Raw genomic sequence first — 14,984 nt, 5'->3', positions numbered from 1 at the left:
GAAGATCTACCTGGGTATCCAGGCCACTAGTCCATTTTGGCTATGACTAGGATAGTTACCTGGTGGAAGCTTTGAATAGTGAGGAAGATCCCGTGACTTATGTAGAAGCTATGTTGGACATAGATTCCTGAAGTGGGTAGATGCCATGAGAGTTGAGATGGACTCAATGGAGACCAATGGAGTCTGGACTCTAGTAGATCCGCCCCCCGGGGTAAAAGCTATTGGTTGCAAATGGATCTATAAGAGGAAGAAGGGCTCCGATGGTAAGGTTGAGACCTACAAAGCACGTTTGGTGGCGAAAGGGTATACTCAGAAAGAGGGCATCAATTATGAGGAAACCTTTTCGCCCGTGGCCATGCTTAAATCCATTCGGATCCTGCTAGGTATAGCAGCATACCATGACTACGAGATTTGGCAAATGGATGTCAAAACTGCGTTACTAAATGGAGATCTTACTGAAAATATCTATAAGCAGCAACCGCAAGGTTTCATAGCTGCGGGTCAGGAACACATGGTATCTAAATTAAATAGATCCATATATGGACTTAAGCAAGTTTCTAGGAATTGGAACATCCGATTTGACTCTACTGTCAAAAAGTTTGACTTTAAGCAGAATTCGGATGAGCCCTGTGTTTACAAGAAGTCCAGTGGGGATAAGGTTACGTTCTTGGTTCTGTATGTAAGCGACATTCTACTCATTGGGAATGATGTAGGAATGTTGACTACGGTAAAAGTATGGTTTTCACAACAATTCTCCATGAAATATCTTGGAGAAGCCTCCTATATACTAGGTCTTCGACTCTATAGAGATAGATCGAAGCGGATAATAGGATTATCCCAATCTGCTTACATTGACAAAATTGTCAAGAGATACAGCATGGAAAACTCCAAGAAGGGAAATGTTCCTTTCAGGCACGGAGTCACTCTCTCCAAGAAGATGTCTCCCAAGACTTCTGAGGAGATTGAGGGCATGAAGGACGTTCCCTATGCCTCAGTCGTAGGGAGCATCATGTATGCCATGCCGTGCACTCGTCCTGACATTGCTCAGGCAGTGAGTGTGGTAAGCAGATTCCAGGCCAACCCAGGGCAGGAGCACTGGACTGCTGTGAGAAATATACTTAAGTACCTTCGAAGGACAAAAGAGTTTTGTCTAGCATTCGATGGTAGCTTACTACAGATCTAGGGGTATATTGATGTCGATTTTCAGTCGGATCCAGATGATAGAAAGTCTACATCTGGGTATGTTTTCACGATAGGATCGTGTGCTGTTTGCTGGAAAAGCAGCAAACAGGGGTCCACGGTAGACTCCACAACCGAAGCCGAATACATAGCCACAAGTGAAGCTGCCAAGGAAGCCATGTGGATGAAAAAGTTCATTCACGAATTGGTAGTACTTCCGTCCAGCACATCACCCATCCCATTGTTGTGTGACAACAATGGAGCTATCGCTCAAGCTAAGGAGCCACGAGCCCACTCAAAGTCAAAGTACATCGAGAGGAAGTACCACGTACTGCGGGAGATTGTTGGTAGAGGGGACGTCCTGATTCAAAAGGTAGCGTCAGCGGAGAATGTAGCAGACCCATTGACTAAGCCACTCACACAGAAAGTGTTTGAGAAACACGTGGAAAGTCTGGGTCTCCGGCTTATACCAGATTGGACCTAAGTGCAAGTGGGAGCTATTAGACAGTGTATGCCCTTAGCTCCAATCAGATTGATGTACATTATGACATTTATTGTAAATGAATAATGTACATATTTAATTCATGTAATAGTGGTGTGTTTATGTGTAATACCCTTAAACTGGACACTTATGAGACTCGTGTTAGTTTAGAATGTTCATAGCCGTTAGATAAGTCTATGGAGATTTATCCTACTAAGGTTGACACTGATGTGCCGCCAAGTGTTGGGGTGGCCTGTCTCAGCTGCCAGGGTGAGACTCGAGTTACATGCAGTGTAGGTTTACTTGAAACCCTGAACCAGACCAGATTTCCAGTATTGCCCTGGACCTTGGTGATTAGTGGGCAAAACTGGAAAGTTACACCTGACCCGTGGACTCGATTATGATACTACACTAGGTGTCGGATTGGGTTGTCTTTGATATGCCAATCAGTGAGATCCTTAGTGGGGGTCAAAACCTGGGTATGTTGGGACAGTCCAAGAATTCATCTAATTGAGTGATCATAGTGACAAGATCAGCCCCTTTGTCAGACAAAGGTAATGATTGGGGATGCACTTTCTCTGATGGAAACCAAGACTGCCGGCAACCGATTTCAATCGTTGAAATTTGTTTTGCAAAATATATTTTATATTTGGATATAAATTTATATATTATGGTTTCAAAATGTTTGCAAAAGGTTTTAATTCCCAGGATCCATGTGAGTAGAGATGGCAACACTGTTCCTTGCAGCCGAGGGAGAGGTCCTCTCTTGTCGGACAGTGTATGATCATTATAAGCTGAGAGGTTAAGTGTAAGACCATTGAGGGTAATGCCTGATGGGCTAATCTTGCATCTGCCCACAGTCCCTGGATTTTTATAAGGTGTCTTGGCCCAGGGACCACTTAGTGTAAGTGTTGGGCCCATTAGGAGTCCATGTGATGGGCTTTAGGGGGTTCATTGTCTTTTCAGTTAATTCGGCCAGGCCTTGTAACAGATGCTGAGCTGAACCCATGTGGCTGATGTGTAGATCAATGTTTGGGTCCCATGCCATACAAAGAAGCCCAACTGGGTAACAGGTTGGAAGCAGTTTGAGCACTTAGACTTAATGGGCCTAAAGCCCATTTCGAACTGGCCTAATTTGACTAGTTAAATAAGGGGGCGGATCTGAGATTAAATCAGCATATAGGATAGGGTCTTACCCTATCCATTCAGAGAGTCCAGATCTGAATTCAGATCTGCAAACCTCCTAATGAGATTAGGAGAGAGCTGATTTAATATGCAGATAAGATAAGGGCTTATCCTTATCTCTTAAAGAGAACTCCTTATCCAAATACAGATTTGGATTAGGAAACTCCTAATGAGATTAGGAGCTCTCTTTAAGCCTATAAAAGGAGGAGGGGGCGAACCATTCAGTTCATCCTCAGCATTCCAAGCATCCAGAGATCAGATCTCTAGAACACCTAGAGAGAAGACAATAACAGTGTGACTGTGCCATCTTCTCCCTGTGTTTCCTCCAGTTGCCACCACACTACCAGTTTGATCTCCATCCTTTGTAGGAGCGATCAAGAAGTGTCTTGATATCAGTCTTTGGAGAAAGGCTGATCAGAAGTCGTGTTCACTGCCTCCATCGAATTCTTGCTGAAGAATTCGGTTCGTTGGACGGCCTGCTGATTTGGCTCCACCATTCGTTGTGTCATCTTCAGTGGGAGCAGTCTTTGGAGTCTTTCTTTGGGCGTGAACACCTTCGTTGGGAGATATTGTTTCTTCGTAATAGGTATATCTCTCTCCTACTGTTTTGGTTCAGATCTGGTTCGGGTCTTGGTTCAAGATTGATCCTTGAAAAATGCAGTTTTTCTAAAACAGGGAATGCGATTCCCACATGGGAGAGAGAAATTTTTGAAATTTCGCTCTACCTTCCTTCAGGGTTTGGCCATCCATATGCTGGATCTCTCATCCCTTCAGATTTGGCCCGACCTAGAAAAAATGGGACACGTGGACATGACCTGACTAAGAGATGACAGCTTACCCTGGCAAGCTTAGTTTGCAACAATTGAGCTCGGGTATTCAATCACCTCGGCACAGGGTCACCTTGGCTTTCAATCCAGTTTGGAAAGACTGAAGTATCAGCTTGGGGCTACAGACCCGGACCGCCATGTAACAATCTCGGAAGTCTCTCCAATAGACTCAGAACCTCACGGGATCACGCCGCGTAACAGTAGGACTAATTGTCTCCCCGCCCGGATTAGGCGGAATTGATAATCTTTATTAATTGATAACGTTACTCCCCAATTAAAGCGGAAATGTATCCCATCAGGGTGAAGATCCTGGAACCGATCCGTAAAACCCGCGAGGGTTCAACTATATAAAGGCACCAACTCCAATGACACAAGGTACGCGTGATTTTTCTACTCTCCAGCTGTCTAGCTCTCAAAGCTTTTCAGCTCGCATCACAGTTTACTGACTTAAGCATCAGAGCGACCTCGCCGAGTTAACCACCCCGGATTCTCTGATCCGCTGTCTTGCAGATTCATCTACCTCGCTGCTCAACTGAAAGCTAAATCATCCTCCAACAGGGAATAGTTAGATCGCGCTACATCTGACTATGATGTGCAAAAAATAAAAAATAAATAAATCAAGAAATTAGCCCTAAACAAATTAATGGTTGACATATGCTGAAAACAAATAAAAAAGGAACGATAACTAGCACTAAACATATTAATGATTAAAATGTGCAGAAAAAAAGAGAAACAAAATAATGCAACTATTATTTGCTCAAAACAATAGAAGTCAATCCTACTCGACTACTTAGAATGGAAGGAATATTACTAAATACCATATGGATTAAATTACAAAAAAGGGGCTACAAAGGAAAATTTTAATAAATAAATAAGGAAGAAAATGTCATACCTTAGAGATTGCTTGGAATGAATGAAAATCACCTCAACCAATTCTCTCTTAGTGTTAACTATGTTCCTTGAAAACTCTTCACACAATTGATGCCATGGTGGGGTCGATCTCCTTGCATTTGTTAACGATTAATAGCTGAAGTAAGAAGATAAGAATTTGTTGGATGTATGCATAATGATGAGGGAGCCAGCTTGACATTTGGGTAATTGCAACACTATGTGAACACCAAGCTCCATTGCATGACACTTCAAGCTTGTTGAAAAAATTTTAGGCTTAATGTTTTTCTATACGGATTTTGGAATTATGGAGTGTGATTTCCTAGAATTGGGCATGAGAGAAAAAATGTTGGGGCATGCTTGGGGACGTGATTTGGGAGATTTTATAGGCTAGTAGTAGATTTATCTCTCTCTCAGTCACACAATGTGTGTGTTTGTGTGAGAAAGTATGGGTATTTATAGAGTTTTGGAGAGAATTCTAAAAGGTAATAGATGGCTGAGATTTGAGTTTGGAGAGATTAATGGTTGGAGGTTAAAATGTTTATGGAGGGAGATTGAATGTGGAAAAGGGCTGGTATGACAACCATGTGAAGATTGTCTCTATCAATCAAAAGAATAGGTGGAATGTTTTACAAATTTGTCTAAAACGAATATTTTAAGTTTAGGTGATTGGCTTGATTGATTAAAAACTTCTTAGTTGGCTAATTTTAAATTAAAAGATGGTTCTAGAAGATAGAAGAAAGGTCTGGTCATGTGGGTTCCTATGTTCCAAGTTTCAATAAAGAAGATACCAAATGGAGGGTTTAGATCGAGTTTATCTTCGCGTCCCAAAATAGAGGGGTTAACAATACTGGAATTGGATGATCTTGGTATCGTTGAACTCAGAATTTTGAACTCTATGCATTTACTGGATTGGATTTTTTATTTTATGTGAGATATGGTTTAGAATCAATTCTAGCTTTGGGTCTTAAGATGATAGGGTAAGTAGTACTGGATTTGGATGATCTTAAAGTCGCCAGATTTGGGAATTTGGGCTCCATGTACCTATAGTATTGGATCCTAGAGGTCTAAACTTTTGTAAAATTTTAAAATAACCTCTGATCAACTGAGAGGTTAGTTGAAGCATTCTTTAAGTTTGAAGTTCTATAGAAAGATTGAAGGTTGCAAAGTGGAGCATTTACAAGGTACAACTAGATTTTTTAAACTAGCATAAAATATCTTTAAACAAATTTGCTCTCTTTCTATTTCTCTCTTTTCTCTTTTCACAATATAGATCGATTAACTTCCTTCAAGTTTTTTTAACTCAAACACCTACTTTTATAGCATGAGTCAAGCTTAGAGAGCTTGTGGCCATTATAAATCCATTAAGAAGGGATTAAACCATTCTTTGAAGTGTTTAGAGCTTGTTCTCAACAAGATTGAAGTTTTAGCAAAAGTGGAAAGAGCCAATAAGCCTTTTAACAATAAAAAACCTTCTTTCTCTCCACAAATTAGTTGACTACTATGACTAGGTAGTTAATTGCTTCAACTCTGTAGTCGATTGCTAGATTTTTGTAAACGACTATTACTCGGAAGAGAGAATCTTTTCTCCCTAGTAGTCAACTAGTAAGTGTACCATGCCCTTGGTTATTAGACATAGTTGATTGCTTCAATAATTGACTATTGACGAAAGTTAGTTTGACACCATGCTTGATTGTCAGCTAGTCGATTACTGCCTCATGGCTAACCGACTACTCTATAAAAATAGTCTTGGCTATCACAAGTAGTTGACTACCTTACGGGTGGTCAATTAATGACTATGTTTCATCTTAGAAACATAAGTAGGTGATTCCAAACATGTAGGAGTCGACTCTTTAGGCCCCCACACTTGGAATTTCACATTCATATTCAATATAAAGTATAGAAAAACTAGCCATTTAACCATTGGTCTCTAAGGTCTTGGTTAAATTGAGGTTAGTCAATTACACCAATTTGTGTTCTTTCTTGCAAATGATTACATTCAATCCTAAAAGAAATATATGCAAGTTGGAAGCACCAAAACTTGATGCCCTTCTTTCTCTTGTTCTTCTTGGTAACTCTCTTCTTTCTTAGATGGCAATCAATTCATCGAATAACTGCCCACTTTGCATTTCAAATCCTTTGGAATTCTTTATAAAAGTTTATCAATAGTTTAACTCAACCAAGAAAAGTGGGTTTAAACCCGGGGTTCAACAAAAGAAAAATGTCATATCAAAGTGGGTTTAGACTCGACTATGGGTTGAGGGGATGACCCCAGGGAAAACTATTGAAATGCAAAGTGGGTCTCTAAACCCACTTTGATATGACATTTTTCTTTTGTTGAGTCTAACTATGGATATAGTTCCATTAATATACATAGTTAGACTCAACTATGGGCAAGCTCTAAACCCATAACACCCCCAAACCTATAAATATAGTTCCAAAATGGTAATTATAAATGTAGTATCTAATACTTATGAAAATTATTAAAATTTTCTAATTATTTATTTGAAAAATTAGAAGTTTTATAATTTAAGTTTCACTAAATTAACAAAATCACTAATTATTGCTAAAAAATATCAAAATTTCTGAAAATATAAAAAAATTATATTTATTGAAATTAATTTTCCACTAAAAAATTACTCAAAATTTTTAATTATTGTTTGATAATATCATTAAATATTAATAAATTAACCAAAATTATTGAAAATATCAATAACTACTTATTTCTAAAAATTACCGATAATTTTTAATTATTAAATTTGTATTTATTAATATTATAATTAATTATTAATTTTTTAGTAATTATTGATTTCAATAATTAATTTTCAAAAAAAATTGAAATTAAATTACCAAAATCATTAATTTTTAGCAAGCAATTCTTTGTAATTAAAATTTTCAATTTACCAAAATTATGAAAAGTTATAGTTTAGGTGTTGATATTTACTAAATAATATTCAATAATATCAGTAATTATTGAAATATAAAAAATATTTCACAATTTAATTTAACTACGCAAATTAATTTACCCACGTCTTTGGTTTTTAGATAGTTTATAATATAGATTAATTTTAGGAGGGGGTTGAGGAGATTGGTACTATAATATACTATTATACACAGAGAGAGAGGATCGATATTTTCATTAATATAATATACTGTTATACACGAGAAATTACAAACCGATAGGCCTCCATATACATTTCGTAACGCTTCCCGGTACGACACGACACGATACAAGATGTTCTGTTCAGACAAACCCGTTAGCTGCAAAAGGGGGTACTAAAGGTGTCGGTGAAGGAGGGGCAAAGTAGTCATCTCGGAAATCCGTACGGTGATTTTGTAGAGCGGGGCCCATAATGGGAACAGTGATGAGGGATATTGGGTCAAAGAGATTTGACTACGGTTTGACCGCTCAGTAAAGACCCCTGCCACCGTGTCTTAACCTCTCTGCAGGCCGTAGTACTCAGAAATCATTTTTCAACAACAAACAAAAGAAGCCCACCACCACTCGATTGATGCTCTTGAGATCCCATCTCTATGTTCCAGTTCCCGTTTTGCCCTTCTGTCCTTTCCTTTATTACGGAAATACCCTTCCATGGTGAAACGACCAAGTACAGAAATTCAACTAAATGCAAGTAGAACCCACCGTTATTTCCGGTTTCACTCTGTGCTATGTATAGTTGCACCATGCATTGTAGCCCGGAATGACTTGAGAAATCCAATAGACTGTAACTGTTCGAGTTTGAATGCAACATAGGAGGCGGTAGGGGTAGCCTGGCCAACACATTTGAGACTTCTGTGGGTCAATAATGTTACTTTGCTGCAAATTTGATGGAACAATTTGATTGTCTTGGCAGAAATGCCATGATCCAAAGAGAAGATTCTTTCTCATTTGCAAGGTGATTCTCTCTTGATGATTTCGTGTCTCAAAAATCAATGTCATCTTGTGGAGATTGAAGTGTTCGATATTTGTTAAAATTTATAGGGTTTGGCGTGGCATGTAGGCGTTCATTTAGGGAAGTAAATTAAGCGACCGACTGATTGGCGCGTGAAACTTTGTCTCATAGATGAGATCTTCGACCGATTAATCCCCCTACACTTTTTAGTGAGTTAGTTTTCATTTGTTTGTATCATACAAGAGGTCGAATTACCCCTATCTTGTGTAGCTCCTCTTTTTTATCCAAAAAGATTCTGAAGGGAATATAGGAAGCTTAATATCTTAGTAGTCTTTCATAAAAAAATAAAAAAAAATATATCTTAGTAGTCGTGGAGAGTACAAACCAACAAGGCCCTATAGCATTTCATATGTTCATAATATTGGAACCTATCACTTATGGGAGATTCTCTTCTCAACCAAATAGTATAAAGTGACGTTAACCATCACATCAATAATTTGTTTGGGTTTTAGGCTGTGTTTGGTTCCAAAGTAGTTTTATTTGCACTAATACAAATACATAGGAGTGCAAATGAAAAGAATGCAAATTATGATTTAATTTTGTCTTAGATTTTATTTTATTCTGTTCAAGATCTTATTTTATTTCATTTATAAATACTGTAATTAATCATATAAAATAAAATTAATTTTGAAACAAAAACAAATCAGAATTTGCACCCAAATCATTTGCATTACTGTAATTTTGCATCATTGCAAATAAGTTTGCATTGTAAGTAAACACAGCCTTAAGGGAAAGTGTATTTCAACAGATTTTTGTTATAACAAAGAACACAAATTGTAATAAGATGAAATCCACTTAAGATTTGTCTGTTTTTTACCTTCTGAACAGACCTGCAGGAAGAAAAATAATAAACAAAGAATTATAAATATAATAGTCTCCATGGGACAGTGGGACAATTGTATGGTTATGATGACATAGTTTGGACTCAGCGTGCTAAAGGCCATGAGCCATGGCCCTGCATCAGTCTGGATCTTCCACCACCGGAACTGGCCGGAGAGAGGGACATCACTTGCCCAAAGACATCCACCTTTCAGGCTTCAGCATACGATTGTCCCCCATGGTTTCTGCAATACCACAATTGAAGTTGGGTAAATTCTGTTTGTTTCCTTTTATTTTCTTTGTTTATTCATGCCACAAGGGGATGTTCAGCAAGCTGGTTTTGTTTTATTTTCTTTCTTCTTCTGTTCATGCCCACATCAGCATCAACACATAACCCATTGCTTTGTTGTTTTCTATCAAGATGCTGATGTGGCCTCAAAAAATAAGTGCAAAACAGTCAGCTCTCTAACGATAGGATTTGGGAGGGTGTTTTCAACATATTAATTAGGAGTTCACATTTGCGCCCCACAATGCTCCACATCACATCCCCACCTTGTATTGGGAACATTTCTCAGTGTTGTTTCATTATCTCCCATACTTATTATCGGGAGATGTCCCCAATACAAGGTGGGGATGTGCTGTGGGGCATTGTGAGGCGCTGGCTGTAAGTTTTATATCACATGAGAGGGTTGGACTATGATATGAAAAAGATATGATATCCGAAAAACAACTGACCAATAATCTGGAATCATAAACGTGATAGCGAATCAATTGTTATTTATCAAAATTCATGGATGGGTTTTGATTGGTTAAAACTCTTTCCATACCATATCTTTGATGTATCATAGTTTTAACATATCGGTCGTTATACATCTAGTAACACTATGGATTGCTAATGATTAACTATACGTTTATTTCTGATTGAATGACGTTACTTGCCCATACATATTATATATTTTGCTTGTAATAGATTCAGACTCTCATTCAACTTCTTTTAATTACTTTTTATGCTTTCGCATGTAAAAGGAAGCTCATAACCAGTTAACAAGTCTTGCCAAAAAAGAAAAAAATAAGAAAAAAAAAACAATTGATAAGTTGGTCAAAAATAGGTCACACACGGTAGTACATACAACAATATATATCATGGTTTTCAAAACCGGACTGTATCGGATGGTCAGACTGGAAAAACCGGGAGATCGGTTCCGTTTTCTCCAAAAATTGGATTTTCCTCCAAAATCATTGAATTTGGTCAGCAAACCGCTGAATCGGGCGGTTAACCATTCCAACGGTTTTGACCATTTTTTATTTTTTTGATTTTTGATTTTTGATTTTTCTGTTAGAACAGTCCGAGCATTCGATTTGAACAATCAAACCGTTCGACCCAATAACCAGACCCCTAACCAGTTTGATCACCGGGTCGGTTTTAAAAACCATGATATATACTGAAATTCCTCACAAGAGAAAACTTTGGTCTAAAACAGGTTTAGGGTTAGGTGATGACCACCTAATATTTTGTGAAAAGTTGGGGAAAAAATTAGAAAATCAGTTTTTACTGAATATATGATAAAAATCACTGTTTACTCCATATATATGATAGTACAAGAGACATTTACAACGGACCTAGTAGGTATAAGCATATTAGGAATTTACATTACATGAAATAATTAAGGAAAGATGCATGAATTAATTCTCATTCAGTCTAATAATTCCTCCATTTTCATTTTCACAAAATAAATTAAATCTATATCTATACTACTATAAATTGTACAAATGAGCTGTTAATAATTTGAGAATTTTCTTGACAGAAATTGTCCATGTTTTATAAGTTCTCTTCACGTGAATGAAGACAATAATACCAATTTTTGTCAGATGGTATATATCCATGCTTTTCTGGTTTATCCATGTCTTATTAACCAGGATAAACCGTGAACTCAGCTATTATAACATTTACTTCAAAGTGCATTGGGAGTTTGCAAAGCCACTTTCTTGGCTGGCTGATTATGGGCAGGGCCAGGCTGGGCCCTGGCTGGACACCTATGATAAAGGTTATAACCCAGGTTTGTTGTCTCCAAGACACATTTTATAGAGCATGAGAATAAAGGCTTTGTCTAGGAGGACAACTCTCTGGGTTAGTTAATTCATGTGTGTGTCAACTCATAAATATGTATAATATAAATTAGAATTTTTATGTAAAATATTTAATAAAAAATAAAATATACTTGTATATAATATAATATAAGAAAATTAAAATTTTATGCATACTATATATTATGAATTATATAATATATATTGTGGTCCTGTGCCCAGAAATTTGTGATCTGGACCAGGCTAGAATAATCATCCCTACTCACTTGACACCAAACAGATATTTTCTCTTTTCAAGCAAAGAGACTATCAATCCATTATTTTTATAAAGAGAGTTGTACATGAGAGTTCATAGTAGGATTATATACTATATAGACCTGAGATTTACAAGCGAATCTATACTATATATAAAAGTGTGAATGTAGTGTGAAACGTTTTTTGAATTAAAATCATTCTTTATTTCTCTGTTTAAGAAAGAATATAAAAATCATTTTATTAGAGCTTTAGTGCTAGCTTTAATGGCTATTAAAATGCCTATACTTGTGTATTTAGTCCATCTTTAATTAATTGTAATAGTTGAAAATGTAACTTCAATTATTACTTTCCACTTCATCTAATCCTCTCTCATTAAATCTTATATTTAAATTATTAAATCTCATTTTCTCTTATTAAATCCTATATTTAAGTTATTTTTCATTAATAAATGCTACTAATTTGATATATATCAATATTTTTAATAATATAAATTCATATATTTTAAAACTGACTTAAAAACAAAACCATTTTTTATCCAAGTGGTGTCTAAGCAATTTAACCATTTGAATCAAATTGACATAACTATGAAGTCATAGTTAGGAGTGATAAAAAAATGAAGTCATAGTTAAGTAATAAAAATTGTAAAATAGATATAAATATAAAAAATACAAAAATGTAGAAAATTAAACACATTTTGATATTTTTATTATTAATCAAACTAAAAAACTAAGTGTAATAAACAAGAGTTATTTTTATTGATAATGAAAATGAAATACATAATTTAGTACTAACAAAAGTGAAATATAAAAATTAATAATAAATAGTTCAACTTTTGGGTTAAATGTGTTAACCTTTAATGTCATAAACAAATAATAAAACATAAAAAAATAAATAAAAAAAAAAACATAAGTTTTGCAAATCAGACACATGTATAATATCATATATTTAACATATTAAACAAAAAGTAAGTGTGAGATATCATGGTTATTTTACACACAAAAAAAATTATAGAAAAAATTGAACACATTTATAATTCTTATTTACATACACTACTATTAAAAATATGAATAAGATTGTGGAGATTTCTTTTTGAATAAAATACTCATTTTTAAATTTAGTCCCTATTTAATTGTAAGGTTTAAATTGTAAAGTGAACTACTATTTTTCACTTCATTCAAATTATCTATTTAAATCTTACACTTTTTAGATAAATGAACAAAAGAAAAAGATAAACAAAAAAAAAAAAACATTACAAAAAGAATAGTTTAGCCAAACAGGTAGGTCTACCAATGATACTTGAAACTTCACAACTCAAATCGATTGTCAATATTTGGATGATATGTTTATATAATCAGATTTGGATTTTACAATCAGCACTCGATTAATAATAAAAGAAAAAAAATATATAAAAATAAAAAATATATAAGGTTTATAAAAAAATTTAGATGTATTATTAATATCATTAGAATTGCTACATGTAAAGCCCTTGCACACTAAAAAGTTGCATTTAATGATTTGGCTTGAAAATGATTCAAATGAAACTGTTCGATTCAGGACAACATACTTGATTGTTGCTTCAAAAAAGAGATCAACTTTGCAGAATTAGATACTACTTTTACGTACTTAATGCGTATCTCATCTCTGCATCATAGTTATTTCGTGCTAAGCATCTTAATGATGAATACGAGCTCTACATTCTCAGTGCCTGGATCATACGATCCATCAAATATTATTGTGTAAGTTCGATTTTGCACCTGGTGAGCCCCCCAAAAATTCCATCTTAGTTCCTAGGCGAGTTGCTCTAGTCGGCGTTCATGGCTACCTCGGAAGGTTATTTCAAAACCCTCATTCCTAGTAGTGGTATCGAAAGCTCTCTCCGATCTCAATTCCTTCTCTGGATGTTCTAATATTTAACACTAGTCTTATGTAGGTAGAATTGGCAGTGTTTTTTTCCTGAGGATCTTTTCCATCGATCATATGAAGTCCTCAAATGGACCTTGATCGCTAAATGCATGTATCGCAGGCCTTCTCTTCCGGTGATCCAAGACTTTATCTCTCGTTCATTTAAACTTTGATAAGAGATTTAGGTTTCTTCCCTTGACTCTAAGCATATTCATGAGAGATTTAAGGGTACCTAAGATTTAGGTTTCTTCCTATTAAACTTTACCTCAAGGGTTTTCTTCCTTCAATCGCTAAGGCTATTGGTTCGGTGATCAAGATCGACCTTGCTATAATCACGTTATCTCGTACCTCTGCGGTACAAATTTGTATAGAATTGGACATGTTGAAAAAGCATCCACAACATATTTGGATTGGGACTGGTAAGGATAGCTTTTGGCAAGAGGGAATCTACGAACACTTTCCTCTATATTGTGAAAACTATTTTAAGATTGGTCATGGTGCCTCCTCATGTAAGCAAAATAATGTGAACCCGAAAACTATATTGAAGAAACCTAATGGGGTTATGGTTGTGATGTTAATCAAAAGAATATTAAGAATAAGGAAGTTTTCATGGAGAATCCCTCTCATTCGATCACTGCTATTCAAACCCATGATCCGATTGTTAAGGAAGTTGCTCTAGCAATTGTAGATCCAGTCGGCTCTAATCAAACGGAGAGAATCATGGAAACACAAGTACCAAGAAATCCACCCTTGGAGACTTCAATTGTCTGACACCCAGAAAGAAACTATGGTGGTGCAAGATCATGCCACTACTATTTTTGAAAAAGACGATTCCATTGAGATTTGAGAATGCCACTATGGTAAATTACTAAGGCCAATCTGGTTCATTATCAAAGTCCGAAAGGTGTTCGAAGAAATGCCAATCTAGTTCTAGAACAATTAAGGTTTCAATTGTTCTCAATGAGGACAATCCTATTCAGAATTAAGAAACAGAAACACAAAGGGTATCAAAGCAGATAGGTGGCCAAAAGCTAAAACCTGTGCAACCCACTGTGATGGTATTTTGTTGGGATGATTTAGTGGTTGGTGTTGGAAAAAAAGGCACAAAAGCAAATTAGTATTTCTCGCCATTATAAAGTACAAAGAGGCCTCGAAGTGATACAAGCAACTGATACTAGTTATGTAGCAACCTTCATGAGGATAGGCATCGCAATGGTGAGAACCCAACTGAAAGTGATACGTCAAAAGAAAACAATGATCCAAACTAAGATTGGGTGATAGTGGATGGTCAAAAACAAACAAAGGTTATCATCCCACAATTCTTGATTTTGATTTGTTCTTGGTTTTTTTTCACTGGTTTGTAAGGCTTGCTGCTCCTTGCTCCTTGTATATTTTTTAAGGGTCAGGTCT

The sequence above is a fragment of the Nelumbo nucifera genome, chromosome 4, assembly GCF_055504915.1.
Source record: "Nelumbo nucifera cultivar China Antique chromosome 4, China Antique-T2T, whole genome shotgun sequence".
Lineage (NCBI taxonomy): Eukaryota > Viridiplantae > Streptophyta > Magnoliopsida > Proteales > Nelumbonaceae > Nelumbo > Nelumbo nucifera.
Note: the sequence above shows the minus strand (reverse complement) of the source record.